Below are 12,251 nucleotides of genomic sequence, written 5' to 3'. Positions count from 1 at the left end.
GGTGGGTTCTTCCGATGATGAGCAAAATGCTGAGGATGATGGTGATGTTCCTACAGCTCTACTCCCCACCTTTCATATTGGTGAAAGGTAATATGTTCTCATATCTAATATCCAAAACCTTTTTAACATTAGGGAGGACTACTACTTAGCCATTATTGCATAGAATATTTAAATATATTCTAATTTTATTGTTCTAGATTGGGATAAGTATCTTCTTGTGGATTCAAATGTCAAGAAAATGGAATACTACTCCACAGCAAAGACTTTGACCATGGTATACAAGGATACACTTTGATATGAGTCATCCCTTACTTTCTGAGGAAGAGTTCGAAGCAATACAAAAAAAAAAAATCGTATCTCACTTGGGTAGATCAAACAAGGACTTGACTCTCTTAAGTCTTTCCAAATCAACTAATCAAGCATTCAGATATAGAGTGAGAAGTTGTTGGCTTCAGGTGAAGATCAAAAGATTAGTTTCATGGGCTATGCTCATTTGGATACTATAATGATTCCCATAAGAGTTTCACAATAATTCATTGGGTATGTTTACTATTTTTCATATTGTCATGTATGAGGATAGGTTCATTGGTCATGCAGGAAACAAACAAAAGGGAGGTTTCGCAAGGACTCTGCATTGGGAAATTATATCAAAGACCTCACCTTTCCAAAGTTTGTTATTTTCCATCACAAGTTCTCGAGGGACAATGCAGAGCTCCCTATTTTTACATTGAAGACCCTGTCAGGATATCTTGGAGGGTATCCTATTAGGTGGAACACAAAGAAGAAAATGTTTTTGGAGAAACATGAAACTCTATGAATGTTTGGCCAAGGTCCTTGGTATCCATGTATGATGTGGTAAATACCACTTCATGTATGCATCATTTGGCCTAATGAGCAAGATCAAGGATCCAAATATGCTTATAGAATATGGTAAAAGGCACCTACTTAGAACTAGATCAATTTCAAAAATTAATCAACAATCTTTTAAAAAACTATATCAACAATTACAAGATGAAGCTAAGCCATCTTCAAAGATGCCAAGAATAAAGGAGTGAGCTTTGAGCACTGATTGTATTATCAATTTACTCAAAAATAGTGGTTTTCCAAAAAAAAAAGATATATTTTTATTGTGTAAAAAGATCATTCCAAGACTTCATAAACGTTTCTTTGTGTCAAGATTTCTCCTAAACTCCCCTTGTATTTATTTTAGTGTGTATGAGCTTATCTTTGTCTCTCCAAATGTTGCATTGCTTTGTTAATTTTAGATGTTTTTAGTACTTCTTTTCTATTAGCTCCATCGACATAGGTCCATTGATGTAATTCTTCTAAACTATTAGCTTTCTCTACTCCTTCACTGTGTTTGGTTGAAATAGTTGGTACGAGCTTGATAATGGGTTTTCTCCATACCTTGAGTTGACCATATTGATAGACTACCATATTCCTTAGCAAACCAAGGGGTGTGATTATATATAATGTGTTGTCAAAGCATAAGAAAGGATGCCAAATTAGTGCCACACTTTTAATTAAGTGAGCGGTTAATGTGATGATCTATCCATGCACTAACCATTGACTTTTTAAACTCATCCAATGCTATTTCAAAGCCATGATAGTCATGTGAGTTCCATCTTCATGCTTTCTCACCTCCAATGGAAAGTTTCTTTGGCATATCTCTACCATCCTTTGACATGTTCTCATCCTCTTCAATCTTTACATTTCCACCATGCAAACCAACATCCAATAATGCCTTCTCAAGTGCCGCAATTTGTTGGGGGTAAAGACACTTGTGTCTAGCCACCTATGTATTACTTTATTGACAGTAACCACACACATGTACACTGCAAGTGGTGGATGCCTGTCATTGTTACTTCATTCTTTATTCTTTCAATGACATTTGAATAAAGGGAAGGCCGATCACACATTGTGACTGTTGGAGTTTCCACACATCTCTCTCTCTCTCTCTCTCTCTCTCTCTCTCTCTCTCTCTCTCTCTCTCTCTCTCACCATAGCTTCAACCTTCAAGGAATGCATTAAGCACCATCCTCTCTCAACTTCCTTCAACTTATTATGGCATGTTCCAATACTCCCTACCAGGTTCTGCAAATCCCTTAGGCTATTCCATGTATATCTCATCATGCAAGTCCCCATGTAAGAAAATCATCTTGACATCCAATTGATACAAGTCCAAGTTAATTGTGTAGCCAAAGCCAAGACTAAGTGTAGGGTATTCATCTTAACCACAGGAGAGAAGACCTCATCCAAGTCAACACCATACTCTTACTTAAAACCCTTTACTGCCAATCTAGCCTTGTATGCTGGCCTAGGGTGTCCAAGGGTACTTTTCAACTTGTACACCCACTTGAAAGGCAAATCCCTCTTGCCTCTAGGTAGGGAAACCAAGTCTCACGTATGATTCTTATGCAATGAGTCAACCTCAGACTGCGTAGCCCTCTCCTAGAAGAGGTGGTCACCCCTACGCATAGCCTCATCATAGATGAGAGACTCTCCTGCATCTATAACCAAGACATAATTTATGGAGGGCTCATAATGGTCAAGAGGTCGTCTATCTCTAGTAGAACATCTCAATGCAAGCTGTGATGCCTGTCCAACATCATGTCTAGCATCTTGGCCATGAAGATCGGATGATGGTGTACGCTGTCTAGCTAGCTATGCAAGAGTAGGGGGCTCCTCCTGAAAGATAACCATGCATATCTCAACAACTTACTCAGGCTGCATATGCAGTTTGTCCTCATGGAATACAACAACATGGCTACGAATCACTTTTCGCACTTGCGAATCATCCCAAAGATGATATCCCATCTCACATGCATCTCCATAGCCAAGGAAAATGCATTTCACACTTTTAGGATCCAACTTATTGCGTTTGTCCTTGGGTACATGATAGAAGACCTCACATCCAAAGACATGTGAATGAGCATATGAGGGAGGCTTTCCTATCCATATCTTCTCTGCAACCTGGAAGTCAATACCACTACAAGGTAACCTGTTAATGAGATGCATAGCAGTAGAGACTACCTCAACCCAAAAATGTTGTGGTAAGCCTACTTGGCTAAGCAAATTGTGGACCCTCTCCTAGATAGTCCTATTTATATGCTCAACCATACCATTCTGGGGAGGGATGTAAGGAGCGGTCAACTGATGCTTAATACCCCGCTCATCACAAAACTACTCAAAGGCACGTCAAACGTACTCACCCCCGTTTATCAATCCTTAGGCATTTCAACCTGTGCCCAGATTGGTTCTCTGCTAAAGCAAGCCAACACTGAAAGGCTGCCAAGATATCACTTTTTTGCTTTATGGGATAAGCCCAAACCTTACATGAATAATCATCAATAAATGTGACAAAGTACTTTGCACCCCCCTAATGTTGGCTGGCAGGGCATGGTCCACATACATTTGAATGCACAAGAGCCAAAGGCTCACCCATGCATGGAATACCAAACTTTTTATGTGAATTCCTAGTCTGCCTGCCATATAAACAATGATCACATGACTCAAAATGCGAGTAGTTAAAAGGCAAAAGATACTGCAAAGGACTAAGCATTTTCATTCCCTTAAGCAACATATGCCCAAGACGAGCATGCTAAAGAGAGATATGTGGGATAGAACCCACTGATAAAACATGGTCAATAGTACTAGATACAACCAAGGGGTAGAGGTTTCTAGACTTGGCACCTCTTGCAAAAACAAGCCTGCCACGAGTTATCTTCCATGTAGAATCACCAAAGCATATATGATAACCTGCATCATCAAGCTACCCAACTAACATAAAGCTTTTAATCAGGACGGGTACATAACGTACATTATGCAAAACAAAAGTGCTCCCAAAGGAAAAGTGTAGACACATACATCACCAATGCCAACAATAGCAAGAGACCAATCATCACTTAAGCGCACATTACTAGATACACATCGATAAGTATGAAACCACTCATGGTAGGGGGTCACATGAAAAGATGCACCCGAATCCAAGAGCCGACACTATACATGCGTAGACTGAGTCTCAATCAAATGAGAGGCATCACATGAAGAGACTGCTAAGATATAGTCACGATCGAACTCCTTAGGCTGCATGACATTTATCTCCTCAATCTTTATGCTAGACTTTGCAGGTATAATGCTACCATTAGAGGATTTCTCTTGCACTTTTCCTTTCCCCTCTTCTTTGTGCTTGTCATCGCGCATCTTATGGCACTTCAGCCATATGTGTCTTGCTTTCCCACAATAATGGCATGTAAGACCAGACTTACATCCCCGGGACTTGCTACATCCACATGACTTAGACCGGAACTACTGAGAATCCTTCCCATGACGATCATTATCTTTCTTGCCACTTCTATCACCTCTAATGGATTAAGCATGTGAACTGCGAGAAGAAGCATTGTTTTTCCTGTTAATTTCTTCAGTCAAAAGAGCACTCTCTACATCTTTCAATTTCAGCCCATCACGTTTTTTGGTATAGATCGCAGTGCAAAATACATCCCAAGACTCAGGTAAAGTGTCAAGCAAAAACAAAGGATACAGATTATCTTGAAACTCAATACCCTGTTGAAGCACATTCTTCATGATAGAATGAAACTGGCTAAAGAGAGCAGACAATGGGGTCCCCTCCTTCATGTAGATCCATCAATTGTTTAAGCCAATACATCTGCAAAGCAAGGCTCTGCTTTACATAAAGTTCCTTAATCTTTTCCCATGGATTCCATGCACTCTGATCTTCATCTTCAACATTATTATGGACCTATTCAGAGAGTCATAAAATGATACTGGACTTGCATATTGCATCTACATCAGCCCGATCATCATCATCCATGTTCTCGGGTTTAATACCTTTGTTCCTTAGTGGCTTAATCTGCAATCTTTGCACCAAAACCTACCATATTTGAGACTTCCAGTAGCAATAGTTGTTGCCATTCAACTTGGCAATGTTAAACAAAGCTGTATCTTTGAGATGACCAGCCATAATGAGTCAAACAAAGGCAAACTATGGAGAAAACAGCTTGCTAATAAGAGAAACTGCTAAAATGACCAGTTGTCCACCAAATAGTATCAAAAGTACATCAAAATGACATGATTAAGCTCAGTAAATACATCATAGTCCACATAAGATAGCTTGTTGTAATAAATCACAGTAGTGAGAAAAAGAGAGCAAACAATGAGCTAACAGTGATCCAAAGTCAAGTATGATTGCCAAGTCAGATCCTACATGAAGCGGGCATGTAATAAACACTCTAGCAACCAAGAAGCATGATTCAAACACCCAATTATACAAACCTTGGCATAAAGAACTCAAAGAGTAAGCCAAGCTAGGTGTATGCCTATTTGATAAAACCTAACAAAGATCAGTGTATGCTCAAAGAGAAGATGGATCAAATCAGCCCAAAATCATCCAATGCAGAGACAAGTATCTATCAAGAGCATAGCATGTAAGAGATCCCAATCTCATCTACTCAAAAAACTCAACTGTATAAACCACAAACTCTGCAATATCCAAAGATAGCATGAAGCTCCCACTGGAAAAAAGATCGATGCCAATCAAGCAACCAAGCTCAAAGATAGCATGTGAATACATAAAGCATCATGGAGCCAAGACTGTATATCAACGGAGCATCCAGAGCAAGGAATCGGTAAAGCATCACCTTAACATCTAGTACATCAAGTAACAATTAAAATGAAAACTCTAACAACCCAAAGCAGTATCCTAGATCTCCAAAGTATGCAAATGGACACCCAAGTGAAGCTCCAAGTGGCAATCAAACACAGACAATGTAAGCAGCATGCATTTCTGACATATGCATCAAAGCATGTACCAAAGGATCAAGCATAGACCATAGGCATAATGGCTATCACAAAGCATGCCACTATAGACCAATGTCAATCAAATGCCGACCAAGGCAAAGCTCGATTGAATCTCAAAAGGCATTCCGGAGCAATACAAGATATGTGCCAACCTCCATATACATATGTATAGTCATATGAGTCACCGAGAAAGCACCCATGACCAATAGGTAGAGGATACACTGACCCAATAAGCTTTAACCTTAGTTATTACTTCAATAAATTCACTGTCAAAACTGAGTAAATTGGTCCTCAAATCAAGCTCAAAGCCATCTCAAATCATGGGCATATGATATACCAATGTAGTAGCATCAATGGTACACATCAATAGTGCATATAGAACATCCGAATCATAACCAAAAGCAATAGGCATATAAAATCCCTATTAAAAGAGGTTCAGACATGTTGTCTATAGCAGTGAATACACTATCAAACCAAGCTATTTCAATACCAAAATTAGCTCCAAATTCAACCCATAACACGGGTATAGCATTCCCATACATGTAGACATCACCCCAACATAACCGAGCATCATAAGACCAACAGGGCTAACCATAGAAGCATCAAATAGAGTGAAGTCCTAAATTTTCAGCCAAAAAACCTCAACCAAAAAAAAGTAAATGAAGTGGTTGAAGCAATCCAAAATCAACTCCAATCAATGACATAGCATCCTTGAACATATAAGCATCAATGGAGCATCATCCAACCAATGGTAATGAGTGTAGACATCAACAAAGATAAGTGTTGCCATGTTTTATGACAGTCTATGGACTGTTATAACTCTCCAAAACTAAATTTTAGCACTCAAATCAAATGCAAGAGTGGAAGGATCAATGCCAAGCATCAAAACCAAGTGTATAAGTGCTTGTATAGTTGCCTAATGAAGAAGATATGATGTAGGAGATGAAAAGCATGAGCAGGTGCTAATAAAAGGGTATGTTTCACACAATGTGATGTTCCACCAATAAGGTGAGGGCTATGGGGGGCTACTCCAACTTGCTCAAGAAGGCTCAAAGAGTGCCCAAGAAGAATGCAACCAATAGTAAGCTCGAATGGAGTGACTGTGGCTACCAACAAAGAGATAATTGTTGTAGGTATTCGAATGGAAGCTGAGAGTGTGCCAAACCAAGATTGAGCTCGTGAAGAAGAAGGATTTGATACCATTTGAAGGAATGTGAACCCTGAAGTGGAAGCACAAGCAAGAGCAAGAGCTATAGTAGAAGGAGCAACAATAAGAGAGAGAGAGAGAGAGACACACACAATGTGGGAACTCCAACAGTCACAATGTGTGATAGATCCTCCCTTTATTCAAATGTCATTGAAAGAATAAAGAATAAAGTGACAGTGATGGACGCCTGTCGCCTGTAGTGTGCAGGTGCGAGTATTACCAATGTAGTAACACACGGGCAGCTAGGTAGGGGTGCCTTTATCCCCAATATGCATTCATGTGTCATCGGTATGGAGGAACATCAAAAGGTGGCTAAGGAACACCTCAAGGGATCCACCTATAATAAATCATCTATATAACACGCATTCAAAAGATATTAAGAAATATCATTTCTTTACATACTATAAGGTCTTAAAATGACCCCTTTTACTTTACTAAACTTATAGATTTTTTTTAATTGTAATCCTTTTATGAATATCATCTTGTAAATTTTACTAAATATAATCTGATTTCTTTTGAACTTGTGTGGTATCTTACTTGTTCTATAAGGTGAACCCCCCGAGATGAACACCAACGTAAAGGACAACTTTGGAATAACAATGAAAGCTATCATAGCTTCAAAACTCATCAAGCTTGTGGAAATATTTCACGTGCCCAAGTACTTCAAAAAATGGATTACACATTTAATAACATGTGCGCGTGAGAAAGAGAGTGAGGATCAAACCAATCAATCGAGCAAGTGTATAAACATATTGCCTATGTGAGCAAGCATATGTACAACATATATAATTGAGCATGTTCTTCAAAATTATATTATATTGGAATGTATGGTCTTAAAAAGTAATACAAGTTAGTGTCAACAGTGATCCCTGATTGTTATCCATGTTGCACTTGCAAGTAGATGTTTACCTTGTTTGATTCCATTCAAGCTAACCACAAGTTTCAACTAGCTAGATAGTAATGGAAAGGTGGATGAACACTACTAAGATCAGTGGTGCTAGTAAGCACTTGGAACTGCTTACACAAAAAGTGATATGAAATTTTCAAGAAGAATAGGATTGAAAAATGCATGTAAGATGATAGGCAGGGGATGTTATGGATAAACCACGAACTCAGAGTGTTAGTTTATTGAACAAGGTGATAACATAATTGGAAGATTGTGAGGTGGTAAAAGAGAAAGATAGGGCTACAGAAACATGATGATGCATGATGAGTAGCTCCCCGAATCTCACCACAGACCATAAGTAGATATTCTTCATTTGAACTCGAAGGAAATCGATAGCAAAGCTTCATGAAACAATGTACCTTTGCAGTATGTAGTGTTTCAACACAAGGCACTACCAAATCTAATAGTGTTTCAACACAATGGGGTGTGAACCTTCTTGAGCATAAAACTATTAATAATGTTTTAAGGAAATCGGTCCATAATATTAATCCATTAAAAAATACGATATATATGAAACATTTTCATTACCACATTAAGCATATATGAAGGATGCAAAAGAATCACATTAAACCTTGAGATTTTCTTAGAAAGCCAACCTTAAAATTCAACTAGGTACTTTCTTCTCTTATTGCATTTTGTTCTTGAAGATAGTATTAGATATGCCCAATTTACCACCCTCAAAATGTGACACCAATTATCCATGATAATCAAAGTTGTAAGGCTCTCATTAGGAGAACACATGTGTAAGCTCCAACGCTGGTTGGATCCTTACTTGTATGCCATATGAGGTCTATCTGATTGGATGGCAAAAAGGTGGCCTTTGTGCACTTAGTTGTTGGGTTAGATAGGAATAGTTAGGTTCACAGCAACTCAAGGCACATTTCATCAAGTTGCAAGATGTAGGTTTATTAGGGACCCCTACTTTCAGGGTCTAAGTGTTATCGAAATGTCCCTTGGCTAGGGAATCTCAAGAGGGCGAGGACCCACCCCCCACCCTCTTTTGACGAGGGTCAAGGGGCAACACTCTAGGTCCGACAATAAAATGAATATTCCCTTGCTGACTAGAAAAGGTTCATAATATGGTAGGTTTCATAAGCTGACCTAACCACCTTCACAAACTATAAAAGGAGACCCCGCCAAGGCCATCATTATCTATCTTTCACCCAGTCAAAGTTCTTCCAACTAGCCTTAAGCTATTCAAAAATGGCTAGAGGTTTAGGAAATATTTCTACATGAGTTAGTAGAGTGAAGCATCAAAGGTACATCCAACATGCATTGATGGAAATACATCTACAAGAGACAACAAAAACTCAACATTGTTTCTAGTAATGGATCACAACCATAAGTGTAAACATCCCTATGAGATTGTATCATGCAAGTCTTCATCAAGGGATTTAAACACAAGTCCTTTACACATGTTGAATACTAAAATACTCTTTTTAATATTATCCAATTTTGAAATTTTATATGCATCCTCTCCAACAATATTGTATGCCTCATATTTTCTCTTGCTTGATTTGGTGATGAATTTTTCATGATGGAAGCATAATAATTGAATCACTCAATTTGAATATATTTGACTTCTATACTGCATCAATTAATGGATGAATGAAAAAGGGGACCAAAAATTTATTAGACATAAAAAAGGAAGAAAAAGGAGGCCAAAAGTAAGGGTGTGCAACAATAATGATAGCTCCGATATCAAAGATAGGAAATTGTAGGAACCTCAAAATTTTCAATGGAAATTCAAGTCTCAAAATTTGGTGTCAAAAAAATGTATGTGTTGCTATTCAACTCCAGAACACCTATCTGAAAGCATGAGCCTAATGGTCCCCATATTGCACATAATTAATTTTTTATTTATTTCCTACAAATGTAGATAAAAATAAGCCAGATAGAAGAGAGTGAATTATCACATTTGACCACATACAGTATCTTCTTGTTCATCCATTACTATAAAAGATTTAAAAATAGCATTTCCTTTTGTTTAAGGCCTAATGTTTGAAGTATGTCCACATAGTATTTTACAGCATCCTCATTCTTATTAGTAACAAATCAAGGGTAATCTATCTATGTCTCCTTTGTGAGGTTTGAAGATGGAGGAGGCCAAGTTACATGACCTAAATCAAAATTGTGTTGATTTTGTTAAATAAGGACAAAGTAACAAGGCCTTTTCTATGTGAGTAACCTAGTCAAGCTGATTCTCACAAGCATGATGCTAGTTTGCATTTGTTAATCACAATATTGCATTCCAATAAATTGTATTTGAGCATTTAACATAGATGGAGATCAATAGATATGAATGAAAACTAGGTTACTTTAATATTTGTCTCTTATAATGACACAAAAAGTGAAAAATGCATTTATCAGCATTAACTAATTTTTTATAAAATCAAAAAACATATTCTGCATCTCTGAGTGGATCCCAAAGAATCCAATACTAATCTTTGCACGAGGAAGTTCCATGCATCTCTTCCAACACTTGTAAAATTATAGTTGTGTATATCCTTTCTTGAGGGCTTCTCTTATAGCCGAATAACATAAAAGTCTGCAAGGAATTGATTGAGCATGAGTTCAAACTTGTTTTTTACATAGATAATTACCAAGAATGGCATAAGACATTCGAGAGCATGACAAATATATCACCTTTCCACCCTTTTGCCATTCACAAGCCAAGAATGTTAGAAGGGATGACCTTACAAAAGCAAAGGAAGAAGAGATGGACAAGATAGAATCATGCAAGGGAACTCAAAAAAAAGGAGAGAATGAAGCAAAGAGAAGGATGAGAGGCAAGAAGTTAAAAAAGGCCATGAGGGCACAACAATTAAAAATACACATTTGAATAGTATTATGGAAGGGTGTTGAAAGTATGTAGGACCGACCATGTAGCCTTCATATCAATGAGCCTCAAATGGCATTACATGTACATCTACAAAAGGGGCATGGCAAAATAAAGAGTCACGACTTCCTAGTTGTTCCTAAGATATTAGTGCTACTTGTTGGCCCAATTGTGTATCAAGGATAGTGCTTCTTTTTGTTCTTGATGGCCTTGTTCTATATTTCCCTAAGCGCTACTTCTATGCTCTAACTTGGGTGTTTTTATCCTATACATCCATACCAACGAAAAATAATGTATGGAAGTGGCATGTCTACCAAGTAGTCTACTTAAGTATAAAGTGTATTAAAATGTTTGCAACTAATTCAACATATGTAAATGTACGCAAAGTATACCCTAGTTTTTCATTCACATTGTCATGCAACCACCCATACATAGCCAAGTTCTTTTTTTAGCTTCATTAGAACTACTCAGTTAATTGATTGGTTGAATGCAAGGTAAAAACTATTCTAAAACAATGTGTTGTCAACAAGATTGGACCTGTTAAATAGAGCCAGTCTCTTGCCAAAATGAAGACATTAATGGGTGGTGCATACACATAAGTTACACATTTGTTAGAAACTGTTATGAAGGTTGGAATTGACTAGAAATCCTCAAACTTGGAAAGTTTGCTTGCCCAAGAGGAAGGAAAACCTATGTTTTTTCACTTTGTAGATATGGCAGAGTGATTCATGCAAATCTTGTAACTCTCCTTGGCTAGTTTGCATAATCGAACGTTCATTATGCTCCTTCAAAATAATCAATCAAGCATGCTTGAAGTAGAAAGATGCATGTGTTTTGGTCAATAAGCATATGTTAATATGTTCTTGAACCTTAAGTTGTAATGTAAAGGGTACCTATAAGACAAGAAACAGCCTACAAACCTTAAGTCAATTGAGGGATAGGCTAATGTTTTGTTAATGTACAAGAGCACACATTTTTGCAAGGCAATGAAAAGAAATACTTCGACCATAGTCATTCCTTGTGGTGTATAGTGGGGTACACATGTGATAGAATGCCTATGTCACATTAAATAAAATGGCTCATCTAATGTACTCAAAGCCATGAGGTAGGTGTTAGCCAAAAAAATGAAATAAAACTTATTATATATTTGTAGCAAAATAAGTAAAAGCATAGCAACACTTAAACATACATTTATAAAGTGATGGATAACTTTGAAGTGACTTGTGGAGGTATCACTACATATAACGAAAATTCTCTACTTACGTTTTTCTCAAAGGTGTTGAAGGCTTTTAATGCTCTCTAAACAAGATTTGCATACATGCCTAAAAAGAGAATGGAATCTTCATCTATTTTTATTTACTATTGGTGGTGACTAGATCCTTTTTTCTCAAACCCTTCAATAGATTTCGCAAATTCCAAACTTTGATAGTTAAGATAATTTT

This window comes from Lygodium microphyllum, chromosome 14 (genome assembly GCF_053477565.2).
Source record: "Lygodium microphyllum isolate KBCC chromosome 14, Lygodium_microphyllum_v1.1.10, whole genome shotgun sequence".
Classification (NCBI taxonomy): Eukaryota; Viridiplantae; Streptophyta; class Polypodiopsida; order Schizaeales; family Lygodiaceae; genus Lygodium; species Lygodium microphyllum.
The sequence above is the reverse complement of the archived record's forward strand: the minus strand, read 5'-3'. Positions refer to the sequence as shown.